The sequence below is a fragment of the Bubalus bubalis genome, chromosome 24, assembly GCF_019923935.1.
Source record: "Bubalus bubalis isolate 160015118507 breed Murrah chromosome 24, NDDB_SH_1, whole genome shotgun sequence".
In the NCBI taxonomy this organism is placed as follows: domain Eukaryota; kingdom Metazoa; phylum Chordata; class Mammalia; order Artiodactyla; family Bovidae; genus Bubalus; species Bubalus bubalis.
Genome location: NC_059180.1, coordinates 6,917,728 through 6,933,376, shown reverse-complemented (window position 1 = coordinate 6,933,376; position 15,649 = coordinate 6,917,728). Strand labels below are relative to the sequence as shown.

The 15,649-nt window shown below is 50.7% G+C and overlaps 1 protein-coding gene across 2 annotated transcripts in view; it reads right to left on the bottom strand.

Annotated features, from left to right (window-relative positions):
* COL26A1 (collagen type XXVI alpha 1 chain) overlaps positions 1 to 15,649 on the bottom strand; it is a 161,010-nt gene that overhangs the window by 132,433 nt on the left and 12,928 nt on the right. The window lies entirely within an intron of this gene.

Here is a 15,649-nt window from a genome sequence, read left to right as displayed (position 1 = left end):
AGGAGCGTGCTGGCACAGACTCCAGGGTGCCGAGTGGAGACTTCGAGGGGTAATTCGGATTCGTGGGTGGGTGGGGGGTGTGCTGGAGAGCCGGCAGACCCCAGGGATCTCGGCTGTGCTGCAGGCAGCCTCTGGGCTTCCTCCCACTCCATTATTGTCTGCACTTATCCTCTAGCACCTTCCACAGCGGGGAATTCTTGAGGCCTCCCCCACCAGAAAGGAGGCTGGAGAGAGCCCTGCACGGAACATCAGCTACTTAGGAGTTGAATTTCTCATTCAGAGGAGGGCAGCTAAGGGAGTATATGATTTGGCCAAGCCGACCGTGTGGTTTTTGAGCATTTATATCGATCCGCATCTACTCCCCTTAATGGGAGCACCAGAGTCAGCGAGTTGTGAGAAGATGGGGCCAAATGCGTTGTGTGGGATCAGCACTCCTGCACACGTTTAGGGGGACCACATGCTGAGACGCTCTCTGGCCACAAGGGCCGCCCCACCCACAACCAGCACTGGAACTGACCAACACTTTTCCTGAGTGCCCACAGTGCATCAACAAGGTGCTGTGCATTCATTCTGGACCTCCCAACGGTCCTCGGTGTCCACAGGGGACCAGGCTGCATTTGGTCAGTGAGTGATCTCTGTGGAAAGTGGAGCTTTCTTGCGTCCAAGATCAGGACGGATCCAACAGTGTTTTTCTCAGAAGACATGGTCCTTTGTAGTCCTTCTGAAGGGCATCATCTCTCAAAACCACCTCCTGACTCAGATTCTGTGGGGACGGGCCCAGGAACAGGCAGGTGTAATGGGTTCACAGGTGATGCTGAGTAGGAAGGAGTGGCACTAATGAGAAAGTCTTCTTTCTCCCCCAGGTCTCTTTCCTAGGTTGGAGAGACTCGTATTGGCCCAGCTTCTTCACCCACGCCAGGCCCCAGTAGGTCTAGTTGCTTTGGGTCAGATGCTCACTCCTAGGTGGCTGTAGGGGAGGGGGAGTCACATGGTACAAAACAAGGGGGCCCAGGACCCCTGCAGGAGGTACTCTGGGGAACTGTGGCCTTTAGAACAGACTGTGAGACAGGCCGGCCCAAGCTGACCTCTCATAGATGACACGTGTGTCCCCAATAATCATCTCCTCCTCCTCCTCCTCCTACCTTAGGCATAGACCTCTAGGTTTCTTCAGATTCTGGGCATCAGTAAGAAAAGTAGGCAAAATCATAGTCTCCTTGGTTGAGGCACAGGCAAGTTCACCCAGTTCTGGTCAATGACAAGAGGAAGTGGGCTAAGGGCTTCTGGAAAACATTATCCCCCGTGGGAGAAAGCAGGGAGTGCAAGAAAGGAAGCTCATCCTTATTTCTAGACAGAGTTGTATGAGAATGTGATGACTGGAGCTGTGGCAGCCATATTAGAGCCATGAGGAAAGACAGCCCGGGGAAGGTAGAGTGAAGGACAGGGCCCTTGAGCATGTGATGCTCTTGAATCAGCTAACCTTGGAGCCACCCACTTCCTAACATGCAAAATATTAAATTCCCTTGTTATGTGCGCCCATACCAGTAGGTTTTTACAACCATCTAAAAGTAACCTAATGGAAACCTGCCATCAAACAACACTGTTGAGACACAAGACTGTGAGACCAGGAGGCCCCGTTTGTGTTCGACCTGCACCACTTACCACCTGCATGACCTTGAGCAAGTCTCAACTTCAGAGTCTTAGTTTCTCATCTGAAAATGGGAGCCCACCTTCCAAGGACTGCCAGAAGTCTCAAGAGAAATAACATCTGTATGAATGTAACCTGCAGACTGCAAACCTCTAGGGAGATAATAGGCGTTACTTTCAAACTATAAAGATTTACTTCATAATATAAATCACGGTCCTGAACTAGCTTGATCTCTTCTGGGATGAAAGAGGACTTTGCTCTTTACCCTGTGGTATCTGCATTTTTAAAATATTTATGTACTTATTTTTTGGCTGTGCTGAGTTTTCGTTGTAGCACATGGACTTAGTTGCCCTTCGGCATGCGGGATCTTATTTCCCCGACCAAGGAGCGAACCCGCGTCCCTGCTTTGGAAGACAAATCCTTTTTGTTTTTTTAACTTCCTATTTTGTATTGAGGTAGAGCCGATTAACAAACAATATCGCGATAGATTCAGGTGAACAGTGAAGGGACTCAGCCATACATATACACGTATCCACTCTCCCCCAAACTCCTCTCCCGTCGGAAGGTGAATTCTTAACCACTGAACCAGCAGGGAAGTCCCTGGAATCTGCATCTTTTTTCCTCCGCTAGATGATGAACAGTCTCAGAGGCTGTGTCTGGGGCTGTGAGGGTTACATTGCTGTGGCTTGACCAACCTTGGTTTGGGGTCTTAGGATCCCTGGGATGTAAATGCTTCACTTCCATAAACATCAGCATAGCACGTGCCCCAAGGTTCCCACAGCTGAGTGCCAACCACGGTGCTGACTCTGCCTGGTGGGCTCAGGCAGGCATCACTCACCGATCCCACCAATGTCCATGGAGCCCCTGCCTCATGCAGGGTCCCCCGATGAGCTGTGTGTGGCCCTGCGCGCTGCAGGATGCAGAAAATGCCCAGGTCCTGGGGAATCAGGAGAGTCAGGCTACAGGCCTGGTTCTGCTCCATCTTGCTGAACAGGCTTCATGGCATCCGAGCCTCTGTGACCTCCTTTATAAAATGGGAATAATAACATGCTACCCGGGATCCACAAAAAATAAACAAATGCGAGAGCCGTTTGTCACTTGCTAAGGACCATCAGTGATACTGACTGCCATGGTTATTATCGCCGTCAGGTATGGCCAGTGGCCATACAGCAGACTGCTGGGGAGATGTGGGGGGTGCAAACTCACTGGAGCATTCCCTGACAGCCCAGCCCCTTGGAACTCAAGAGTGCCCATCTCTGAGAACCCCTGCTGCAACGTTCAGGGGGAGGAATGGCACCCCACGAGGAAGGGCACACATGGAAAGCCCACCTCTCCTCAGCCCCCACCACTGTGCTGGAAGGTTCTTGCACTTGGTGACGCAGTCGGGATGTGGTTTAGGTGTGTTTTCTGGACAGCGTCTTGCTATGGACTTAGATGGAGCATTATGAAAGCTTTGTACCCCCAAGAAGTTTTGCGAAGATCATCCTGTCCCTACCCCGACTCTTTACAGGTGAGAAGAGAAGGGAAGAACCCAAGGTGGATGGCAAGCTGGTAGCAGAGTCCAGACAAAAGCCAGGACTCCTGTTTTTAATTTTCTCCCATCCTCCTACAATCAGCCAGGCGAGTGGTTCCCAGTGTTCACTTGAGGAAAAAAAAGCTGATAAGAATCTGAAGAATGTGACGGCTGAAAGGGACTGACTGTGGAATCTAGCATTTGATACCCGCCCGAGGATCACACACAATCACGACCAAGCGACTCTTCCGTGAACCAAACACCTTCTGGACCTGCGTCCATTTCCAAAGGAACAGGGTTCCAGCTCTCAACACCGGGCCCAGCTGGGTGGCCCATGACACCCCAGAATCCTGCAGCTGTGGGAGCCTCTAAGGGCTTCCTCAATTCCCCTGCAAAGGGCAGAATTCAGGAGAATGAACGGCACCTTCCGAATTAAATCCTGCTGTTTGTGAACTCTGCCTTTTCTTTGGGATCCCCACTTCTCAAACCTGTCTTTGCTTCCTAACCTCTTAGCAGTCTCTTGCTCTTAGCACCCTTCACTGGCAGCTCATCAACCCCTCCAGCAGGTATCAGGGAAACATGGGTTAAAACCGATAGATCCTGCACTTTTCATCCAAGACAAGCCAGTGGGTTATAGGGACCTTCCTCACAGGAGCTTCCAGAGCCCTGAACTAGGGGTCCAGCTGCAGGAATTGCCGTGTGACTTTGTTCGGACCCCATTCCTCTCTGGGCCGCCACCTCCTCCTCAGCAGCAGATGGAACAGACAAGACAGTATCAGAGCTGGGGGACTGTTATCAAGACCATTACCCTCCACCTCGGCAGAAGGGCCCAAGAAACATTGCACCTCGCTAGAAGTCAGACAGCCGGGAAACCAGACTGGCCCAGTGAGGTCCCACGTCCTCCAGCCGGCCAGGGCCAGGCTTCTGCCGCCCACGGGGCTGGCGGTGTCGGGGAAAGCCTTGCCCTACACCCTCTCCGGGCAGGTAGTTCTGCAAACACCTGCGTTTGCAGAATCGTCCCCCAGCCAGGGGCTCGGGGAGAATTTCCAGCAAAGTGCGTGTGAGGCACGTCAGGTGAGCCACTGTCCACCTGCCCCATCTAACAGGCACTCTGAGCTCCTGATGCCGGATCTAAGCCATTTGGTCCATTCACACTTACTAAGCTCTCTCCTGGCACTGGCCCCTGACACGGTCACTGGCTGACGGAGCAGGAAAGGAGACTTGCAACCTGGGAGGAGGACACAGAATCACAGAAATAGGAGGCAGGTGATGAGAACAGGTGAGGACCTGGGATGCCCTGAGGAGGAGATGCCTGGCTCTGCCCGGGAGAGACGGGAAGGTCAACCCCCTCTCCTCAACCCACACCACCACTCTGATCCCCTCGAACCACGCCCACCTGGGCAGGGGCTCTCCTGCAGGTGGCAGTTCAGTCTTCCCTGGTCCCCCCACCCCATGATGTTCTACTGGCCTCCCCTTTCCCTCCTCTCCTTCCCCCCCCCCACCGCAGGCTACCCACCTCCCAATCCACGGAGAATGCTGAGCCCCCAGATGTGCACTCCTTAGGCTTTTCCCCCAGCCTCCTCCAGGCTTACCTGCTCATCCTCCCCCTCCCACTCACCAGGAAGAGGTGGCCTCTCCGCCTCTCAGCTCACTGGGATCAGGAGGCCATGCCAGCTGTCCCCCCACCTCCCAAGCCCCATATAGTCCAGGCTTTCACATCCATCCTCCACTGGATCTTTGTCCAGCAACCCACACGCTCCAGCCTCTCACATCAGATCCCGGTCCCCGCGCCCAGGCTCGCCCTTCTCTCTCCTCCACTTCTTCAGGGCCACAGTTCTCAAAAGAGGAGTCCACATGCCCCGGCCTCCCGAGTCTCTACTCCAGACTCTCTAAGCCCCATAAACGCCTCCTCTTCCTCCTTCCTCTCTGAGCCTCATCTAGGCGTTGGGGTCCCCCAGGTCCCATGAACCCTTCCCGCTCCCTCTGTGCCCGCCTTGAGGGAGCTCGTCCACTCCAGGTGTCTACAGGGAAGGCCCCCAGTCATCTTCTCCAGGCTGCGCAAGCACTGCACTGTCCCCAAGCTCAAAAGCGAACTCAGCGTCCTGCACACCAAACTGGCTCCCCTTCCCCATGACTCAGCCCTCGGCCCTTTGCTCAGCAAACGTCCCCAGCATCTCCGCCACCGCGCCTGCACCAGGGCTTTATGCCGTCTCCTTAGCACCCACTGGGCCTCCCCTTCTCACTCCTGCTGCCATTGGTCCTGGCCTCATGGTCCCTCCCAGGACACAATTTGGCTTCCTCCAGCGCCCCCCACCCCCACACCAGGGCGGGAAATGATCCTTAGCATCCAGCATCAGCATCAGTCAGGCCCGAGGAGTGTTCGTGAGGAGGACAGGCATTTGCAAAAGACTGGAGGTTCTAGAACTGCCAGAGAAACAGCTGCGTGGGGCTGGAGGGGCCATGCAGTTCCAGCCTTGGCCTGAGGACAGGGGAGCCCTCGGAACAGTCTGTAAGCCAGGGCAGGATGTGAACACAGCTAAGTTCCAGAAGGTTTTCTCCAGTAGCCCCTGTGTGCACGACCCCAGGGCCGAGACCCCACCCCAAGGCGGCAGCCTCCGGAGAAGCCAGGTGGAAGGCAATCCCTCGGCCCTGCTTTGTTCTCCGCTGTGTTTGAAGGCAGATGTCCCTCTCATCGGGCAGCCCACCTTCCCCTCACCTTTCCTCTCTCGTGCCGCTGCTCTGCCCAAGTCCTCCAGGCACCGCAGGGTCGGCCACAAAAAAAGAGACAGGATCACAGGAGAAGAACTGTCTCTGTCCCCTGGCACCCGGCAGAGAGATGCTCTTTCAAGTTCTTGGTTTGTTTCTGCAGAGCTATTCCCCCACTGTCCTGCTGATGAAAGGCCTTTCCTCCCAGGAACCTCTGCAGACAGGCAATTCCCACGGAGCCCCCCAGGAGGGCCCGTCCGTCTGCACCTTGTCTGTCCCGGGAGTATGGGCGCAGGGCTGGCCCGGCTAATGCAGTCCTACAGGTGGGCTTCACCATGAGATCGCGACAGAAAATTAAAGCCATCACAAGCTGCAGGATGCTATGAAGCCGCCCACCCAGCAGTCGGTCACACGAGACAAAGCTGAAAACTAATGACTTGCAGTCTTCCTGCTAGAAAGGTTTCTTTTCATCAGGTCTGTGGTGGGATGGCTGAGCTTTTGGTTAGAATTCCTCGGAATAAGGGTTTCTCCTCTCCAGAAGAGACCTCACAACAGGACACTGGGGATCAAATGACGGCGAGGCCTGCAGACCCACTGCTTTTCTTTCCTCTAACCCATTTTATTGAGGTATGATGGACATACGAAAAGCTGTATGTATCTAATGGATACAACTTGATGAATTCAGAGACAAGTATACGCTAGGGAAACGATCACTACAATCTCTGCCACAGATACATCCATCACTTCTTCCTGTGCCTCAGTTTCCCTACCTAAAAAATGGAGATAATACCAGCACCTAACCTGTGGATCTTTCCAGCCAGCGCTGGTAGTAAAGAAGCCGCCTGTCAATGCAGGAGACGTAAGAAGATACAGGCTTGGTTCCTGGGTCGGGAAGATCCCCTGGAGGAGGGCATGGCAACCCACTCCTATATTCTTGCCTGGAAAATCCCCATGGACAGATAAGCCAGGTGGGCTACAGTCCATGGGGTCGCAAAGAGTTGGACACAACTGAAGCGACTTAGCACAGCACAGCCTGTAGGTCACTGTGGGGAATAAATGAGTTGATACACAGGTAGAAGATCAGCTGGCACAGAATAAGCACGAATGAAGGTTTTGCCATTGTAACTGGTCGTCGAGGATGTCCCAGGAACTGCAGTGGGCAGGAGAGACCGTGTCTAAGCTCTCGGGCCTCCAGAATCGGGTCCAAATGCAGAGACGGCTCCCTGCCCCAGAGAGCCTTAGAGGAGACCTGCAGAGCACTGCCGAGAGGACGGCGAGGAAGACACAGACTCTCCTGTCCTCCTCCAGTCTCCTGGGTCCAGCTGTCACTCAGCCGGATGGGTGGACGCACACCCAGGATACGCAGGGCCTTGGGTGGGGGGTGTCACGGCCCCTGCCCGGGATGTGCTCATGGCTCAGACACAGTCAGCCCTGCAGGAAGGCAGGCAACAACCAGGATCCCCAGCAGGCCCCAGCACTTCCAGCAAAAAGGGGGTGACCCACACACACATTCCCACGTGGGCTTGTATGTAAGCAAACACCCAAGACTGGAGAAGCTCCCATCTTGTGCTGGAACCGGATGCCCCCGGCGAGGCAAACAAGCTTCTTTTCTTGGCCATCTGCTCTGGCTCCGAGGGCTGGGGCCCTCCCCTCCCCCCCCCCCTCCCCCTCCCCCTCCCCTCCCCCTCCCCTTCCTTCCGCCGCCCCATCCCCCACGTGGCTTCTGTTACCACGGCAGGGCAGCACTGGCCTCCGCACAGAAGGCTTTGGTTAGCGGGTCAGGCAGGAGATGAAGGGTGCGGGGCAAAGGGCACAGGCCCAAGAGGAGACCTATGGAGGGGGGATGATCTGGGAGGGAACCCTGGAGCCACAGGGGAGGAGACAAGGGCGAGGAGCTCTGGGGTGTTTGGGGGGCCCCCAGCTGGCCAGGCCCTTCCCCCCACTCCCATCAGCGCCCCCTCTCCACCCCAGAACAGCCCCCTGCAGCTTCCCAGCCCTAGAGAAGCAGTTCCCAGTTCCTGAGACCGCACCAGATATTTATATTGAGGCTGCCACAAAGAATTTTCTGGAGAACTCCTCCTTCTCCGCCCACTCCCACTTCAAAGAAGCCAGACCCCTAAAGCTGGTGGCCTCTGTGGCTCCTTTAAAGTGGCTTCTGGAAAGCGGGTCTGGTGGGAACAAAGCGCAGAAGAGGCCTCTGCTCCAGGACCCTCTGAATTACAGACCCGCCTTGGAGGAGAGGGAGGCCAGTGCCTCAGTTTCCAGGAAGAGGATGGATCAGGCGCTTGCTCGTGGGTTCACTTTTGTCCCTTACTTTTGTCCCCAGTTATCTGCACCCGTGACTAGGCTGAAGTTTGGGTCTTTGCTCCCACTGGGTGTCTGACCCATATGAGCCCCCAGACCAGGCAAGGCTGACTTTGCCTCAGTCGACCACACAGTTCCTGGCACTCACAGACCCACTTAGAGCGTCTGAGTGTGAATTGTCCACAGCCTTCTCTCTGCTCTGGGGACTCTGGAGAAAGGCTCTAGTTCTCATCTTCCCTGAATGGTCTGCTTTCCCTTCCTCACCCAAGGCCCTTCTCTTGCTCACAAAATCCGTTCCAGTTCAAGACAACTGATCAGACTGGCTAAAATATAAAAAATATGTATTATATTATTGAGTGCATGGCTAAGTTGGAGAGAAAGGAAAGGGATTTATATAAAAGGCGAGAAACTAATCACTGCAGATGGTGACTGCAGCCATGAAATTAAAAGACATTTGCTCCTTGGAAGAAAAGCTATGACCAACCTAGACAGTATATTAAAAAGCAGAGACATTACTTTGCCGACAAAGGTCCATCTAGTCAAAGCTATGATTTTTCCAGGAGTCATGTATGGATGTGAGAGATGGACTATAAAGAAAACTGAGCCCTGAAGAATTGATGCTTTTGAACTATGGTGTTGGAGAAGACTCTTGAGAGTCCTTGGACTGCAAGAAGATCAGACCAGTCATCCCAAAGGAAATCAGTCCAGAGTAGTCATTGGAAGGACTGATGCTGAAGCTGAAACTCCAATACTTTGGCCATCTGATGCAAAGAACTCCTTAGAAGAGACCCTGATGCTGAGAAAGATTGAGGGCAGGAGGAGAAGGGGACGACAGAAGATAAGATGGTTGGATGGCGTCACTGACTCGATGGTCATGAGTTTGAGCAAGCTCTGGGAGTTGGTGATGGACAGGGAAGCCCAGTGTGCTGCAGTCCGTGGGGTCGCAAAGAGTCAGACCCGACTAAGCGACTGAACTGAACTGAACTGAACTGAGAAACTAGTAGAAAGCACAAGCTTGCAAGGATAACAGGTCACAGCGGGTCAGAGGTTCCAGGAACAACTGCTCCCGGAAGGTGAGAGTTGTGGAGCATCTCGTACAGCATCAAAAGGAAATCTGCCTAAAGTGGGGGAGAGTTTGGAAATGAATTGGTAAAAGCTCAGAAAAGCTAAGGGAACAAAAATAACCATGAGAAACATGATTCAAAATTGGGCAATAGGGACTGCCCTGATGGTCCAGTGGTTAAAACTCCATGCTCCCAAGGCAGGGGGCCGAAATTGGGTCTCTGGTCAGGGAACTAGATCCCACATGCCATAACTCAGAGTTCGCATGCTGCAACTAAGACCCAGCACAGGCAAATACATAAATAGATATCTTTAAAAGAAAAAAAAAAGCAAAAAAATTCGACAAAGGACTTAGACATGTCTCTACAGTTGACAAACAAATGGACAATAAGCACATGAAGAGATGCTAACAATCACTAATCATTGGAGAAATAAAAACTAAAGCCACAGTGAGATACTATTTCACACCCATTAGGATAACTATTATCCAAAAAAAAAAATTATAAAATAACGAGTGTTGGCAAGGGCGTGGAGGAATTGGAACCTTTTCACACTGTTGTTGGGAATGTAACATGGTACAGCCACTATGAAAAACAGTATGATATTGCCTCAGAAAAGCTAAAAATAGAACCACCACATCCAAGTATCTAGCCAAAAGAAATTTGTACACCCATGTCCCTTAACAGCATTATTTACAACAGCCAGAAGGTTTGGAAGAAACCCAAGTGTCCATCAACAGGTAAATGGATACACAAAATGTGGTCCATCTACACAATGGAATATTATTCTGTCTTTAAAAAATGAAGAAATTTTGACATTTGCTACAACATGGATGAGCTTTGAGGACATTAAAAATAATAATAATAATAAAGGGGTCTCCTGCATTGCACGCAGATTCTCTACCATCTGAGCCACCACGGAAGCCCGAGTGAAATAAGTCAGTCACCAAAGAACCAATTCTGTATGAGTTCACTTACACAAGGAACCCAGAGTAGTCAAAGCCATGGATACAGAAAGCAGAATGGCAGTCGCCAAGGGCTGGGGGTGTGGGCAGGAGGAAATGGGTGTTAATGTCCAGGGGGTGTACAGTTTCTGTCCTGCAAGATGAAAAGGGTCTGGAGACAGTTGGCATTGATGGTTGCACAATAATGTGAATACACTTAATGCCGCTGAACTGTGCACTTAAATGTGGTTAAGGTCGTAAGTTTTAAGTTGTGTGAATTCTATCACAATATAAAGAATTGAAAATTCAAAACCTAAAAAAGGAGCTATAAATGATTTCTTTCTTTCTGCTTTTCCATATTTCCCAAATGATCTATGATAAATATAATCAGGGGGAAAAAAATAAACCTTTTTTGAAAGAAGATGTGTCAGGCTCCTTTCACCTAAACATCTGTGTTGGCCACCAGAGCCCCAACCCCTGCTGCTCCCAGGCCTGCCAGGCCCCAGGCTTCCATCAGCTCTCTCTACCTGACACCAACATTTGGTTTCCATTCTCAACTCTTCACATAATTCTTGGAGATCGGCTCCTGCCGGTTTCGGGTCCAGCGGAAAGAAAGCAGCCCTTGGGAGGGTCAGCTTGCGTCCCATGGGGATGCATTTGGCTGGGCCAGCCCTGAGCTGTCTTGCCCAGACACCCCCTGAACCTCCAGAGCCCATCCATCCTGCCGGGCTACCCACCCACTGTCAGCAGGGCAGGCGAATTTCCTGGTGCGTGGTAACCCAAGCCCCTCTCTGCTCCCCATGGGCATGGCCCAGGCTCTGTTATTAATCTTGGGGCAGATCCTATGTCCAAAGCTGAGACAGCTGTCCCCACGTGCAGCTGCCCCAGGCCTGCAGGCAGACAACTTCCAGCCCTCCCACCTCCCTGCCAACAGCCAGGCAGGGAATTGATCTTTTTCCTGCCAAACCCCTTGCTCATGCAACGCCTGGACCCTCACACCGCATCAGAGTCCACCGGGCCCCTCTGTTCACTCCCTGGTTCATTCCAGGCTAGAATGTAACTCCAGGATCCTGAGTTCCAGACAGACTTAAACTTCTCAGCCTGAAAAGTAAACACTGCAATGTCCAAGCTGGGCCTGCCACGGTTGAATCAATGCTCAGCCATGGGTTACTTGCTGGGGCAGACAAAGCCATCAAGGATGGAGCTCCTGACCCCAAGAGGCTCACAGCCCAGTTGCAGAACAAGAGCATGAAATAAGAATAAAGCAAGTCAGACAGGACTGGGGAAAACAGCCCATGGCAGACACGTGGACAGGTGCTCCGCTATCCAGAAAGCATCACAACCCACCCCGGGGGCCACTGTTCATGCTAGATTCCAAGCAGAAGACACAGCTCCGATTCAAACTCATGGAAAGCTTCCACAGGAACTGGTTAGGTCCCATCTCACAGATGTGTAAATTGATGCAAGGTAACTGGAACTTGCCCACAGCTAGATGAGGAGCCGAGGCTCTGACATCAATTTGCCTTTCTCCAAAGTACTGAGTATTAGGTCTATGCTTTTAGGACCATCCACCACAGTCCAACTTGGCTGAAACTTTATAAACTGACCTGCCCAACTACTCACAGATGGCCGATGCCCACCCAGCCTGACCTATTTGGCTTTATCACCTATTTCTAACTCTAAATGGACAGATTCCAGGAATATTGTGATAACCAAGGCAGACAATCCCAGGCTCCTGGAAGCTTCCCTGCTAGGGCATGCCAAGATCTGAGGCATTGATGATTTGGCCTTCTGTATTACCTGAGACACAGTTGTGACTCAGTCTTATCTGTCCTCGTGATTTCATCACCAATGGGCATGGAGGGACCAGAGTTGGCACACACAGCCAGCCCCCAGTCCATATGAAGCAACTGGACAAGGACTAAAATACAGCTGGCATCGTTCTGTAAGAGAATGTCATGCCAATCTGAAACACTGCTTTCTGGCCCTTAGGACCACCTGAGGCTTGGGGCAGGGGGAGTGGACACCATCTACCTGGGATACCTGTGTGGAAGGACATAGGTTCATGTTCTTGCCTCTGTTAATCAAGATGGCCTTTGGTTTTCCTTTTAACCAAATTTCCCAGCACAGGACAAGTTGGGCAGGGGAAGGGAGGAATTCACACACTCTCCACCCCCAGCTCAGCATTCACCTCCTCTCCCGTTTCAAACAGATGCTGGCTTTGTTAGAGAGAAAGAGATAGACCAAACAGGAGCTTCCAGTTCACAGCCTAGGACCAGGGCTGTCTGAAGGAAGGATAAGTTGTTGCTGATGGGGGAGGAAAGGACAGATGGGTGATTATGGCAGAATAATTTAGCCTCAAATCAGAATGATTGACCCTATAAGGAGTCGAGAAACCACAGTCCATTATTAGGCTGTTTGTTTAATAAATGGGGGGATGGAGGGGAGGGAAAGGTAGGTGAATCCTAGGTCCTCTGACTCCAAAAATATCCTACCTATAAACCAAGAGGTGAGGCGAATACATCATCATCTTTGTAGACAAGGAGGAGAAGAGGGAGCAGAGAAGATGATTCTGGGTGAGACCAAAACACAGCCCACTTTCTTTTCTCTCTCCTCAGAGCCCTCTACCTCATCATCCTTCATAAGAAAGATGAAACCCCATTCTTCCTGCTCAACCAAGATGCGGACTTACACAATGACCAACACACAAATACACACACGAACACTTTGGAAGACAACAGGGTTCTCTCCTCAAAGGTCCTAGAGAACCACCTGAAAAACCATTAAAACATGTTTCAATGCCTGAAGGTGGCAGTGTATAAAACCAACCTGCTCCAAATCAAGTTTTCCTATTTGCCAGATACAAACATTTACAAGTGTCAGGGAACAAACAGAACACATTCATGACAACAATAAAAACTACAAAATGCCTAGGAATAAATCTAACAAGGTCTGGATAAATGGAGCAGTGTTCCTTGTTCCTGAAAAACATGCCATATTATAAACATTGAATTCTATTAATCCACTAAGTCAGCACAGTCTAGATCAAAACCCCAACAGCATGTTTTATAGAACAGACAAGATGATTCTAAAATTCATGCAAAAGAAAAATGTGCAACACATGCTAAGAATATTTTGATAAAGATGAACAGCAAAAGAGGAATTGCTCTATCAACTAACAAAACAACAAATAAAGATTCAGTAATTAAAATAGTGTGATTTCTGGCACCAGATCAGATTAAGAGTTCAGAAAAAAAAAAGCTGTGTATATAGTGAAACTTAGTATGCAATTTTTTAAAAAAGCATTTCAAATTATTGGGAATAGATGGATTATTCAGTAGAAGTGTAAGGGGAGATTTGGGGGGGAAAAAAACTAAAGTTAAATCCCTACCTCACAACTTATGTAAAAACTTAGGTAGGAAGTCCTGTCTTTATCACACTCTTCCCACAAGGCTGAGTCTTAACAGGCTTTTGAAGCTCAAAGACACTCAATCTTAATACTGTCTGAAACCTAGGATCAATACAACTCTCCAAGGCTCCAACTGTCTGTCGTACCATTCCCTTTTCATTTTCATTTGTGTGGTGGGGAGCAAAATAATGTCCAGTCCCAAAAAATGTACTTATCTTAACCCTGGGAACCTGCAAATACGTTATCTCACGTGCTGAAAGAGACTTTGCAGTTGTGATGAAATTGAGGATCTTGAAGTGGGGAGCTGAGCCTCAGTTATCCGGGTGGGCCCGACCTAATCACAAGGGTGTTATAAAATGGAGGCAGGAGGATTAGAACCAGAGAGAGGGGCTGGAGAATGCCCGTTGAAGATGGAGGAAGGAGCCAGAAGTCAAGGAATGCCAGAAGCCTCTAGAACTGAGGCAGGAGGTAGAGGGGCCCCACCCCCACCACTACCACCAGCTAAAGCCATCGGAGATTCACTCCCTGTGGCCTGAAACTCCAAGATGGGAACAGCAGGACAGCTAAGGGAGGTGGCGGGCCCTGCCCAGACCATGTACTTCTCATTCTCCAAGTCAGGAGATCTCCCCAACCACACATACGCGGAAAAGGCTTCTTGGAGGTCAAAAGGGGAGTGATGCCAAGGCATGTCCTACCCAGATGCCTTTTTGGTAAAATCCATCTTAGCTAACAGACACATGCGCACACATGGTGGGATCCTGAGATGAACCAGGCAAATCAAAATGATTGGCCAAAGGAAAACCGGAAGAAATGCCCCATAAAAATAATTCCAACTGCCATGAGAGCACAACTCAGCAACTGTCTCTCTCTGAATCCACCCATGCGTCCATGCACACATGCTGTACTTGTTTTCCCTTTTAATAAATACTTTACTTGTTTCACTACTTTTTGTCTTTGTGGGAATTCTTTTCTGCAAAGTCCAAGAACCAGGACCCTTGTCACTGACCACTGGTCTAGTGGTTAAGATTTGGCATTCTCAGCACCTCAACCCAGCCTCAGTCTTTGGCTAGGAACCTGAGCCCTGCTCCAAGGTGCTGCAGGCTGAGGCCACCTGAGATCAGAAACTGGAAAAAGCAAGGAAATGGATTCTTTTCCAGAAGGACCAATCCTGCGAATACCTTTCATCCCAGTGAGACCCACTTCAGACGTCTAACCTGGAGAACTGTAAGATAATAGGCTGTTTTAAGCCACAAAGTTCACGGTCATTCATTACACCAACCGTAAGAAACAAGTACAGCTTGCAAAGTGTTGAGTCCTTTCCTGGATGCTGTCTGTAATCCGGGCACTCTGCAAGAACCTAGAGATACAGCAGGGACTCCTGTCCTCGGAGGACTTATAGTCTTGGACAGCTATTAACTAATTATCAATCAATTAATTATAGGATTGACTTACAGTTATCATGAGATTCTAAGTATGAGAGTAAGCTCTGAGGGCATTTAACAAAAGGTCCTAACCTTACCTTGAGGGGGAGGCAGCAAAAGGTTCCCTGAAGACATGATGTTTAAGCTGATCTCTAAGCTTTGAGCAGGAACTAACTAGGCTAAAAGAAAGCAAAGACTGGTCAAGGCAGTGCAAAGGCCCTGGGGCAGGAAGCAGCTTGAGATTAAAGGGTAGCCAGAGATGAGCAGAGCACCCAGAGAGACAAGAAGCAGGCTAGGTGGGGTCAGACTGTGCTCCCTCCAAGCCCCTGATACAGGGGTCTCTCCCATTTGTTCAGCTGCCTCTCCAGGAAGGCACATGTTCATACTTCTTACATGAAGACTTTCAGGATCTGAGCTAATTGTTATCATCACCCAAGGGACAAAAGAAAGAAGGAACCTGGCAAAGCCCGAAGAGACCCAGGAACTCATGACCCCCCAAATAGAGGGTGTCTGGGCAGGTTGAGACCTCTCGGAAGGGAGAATCAGCCACATAGCCAAGTCCATCAGAGAGGGGCAGGAAGAGGTACGTGCTGACTCCCCAGATAAGCCCTTGCAGGAATGACAAAAATGTCAGACGCCAGAGGCA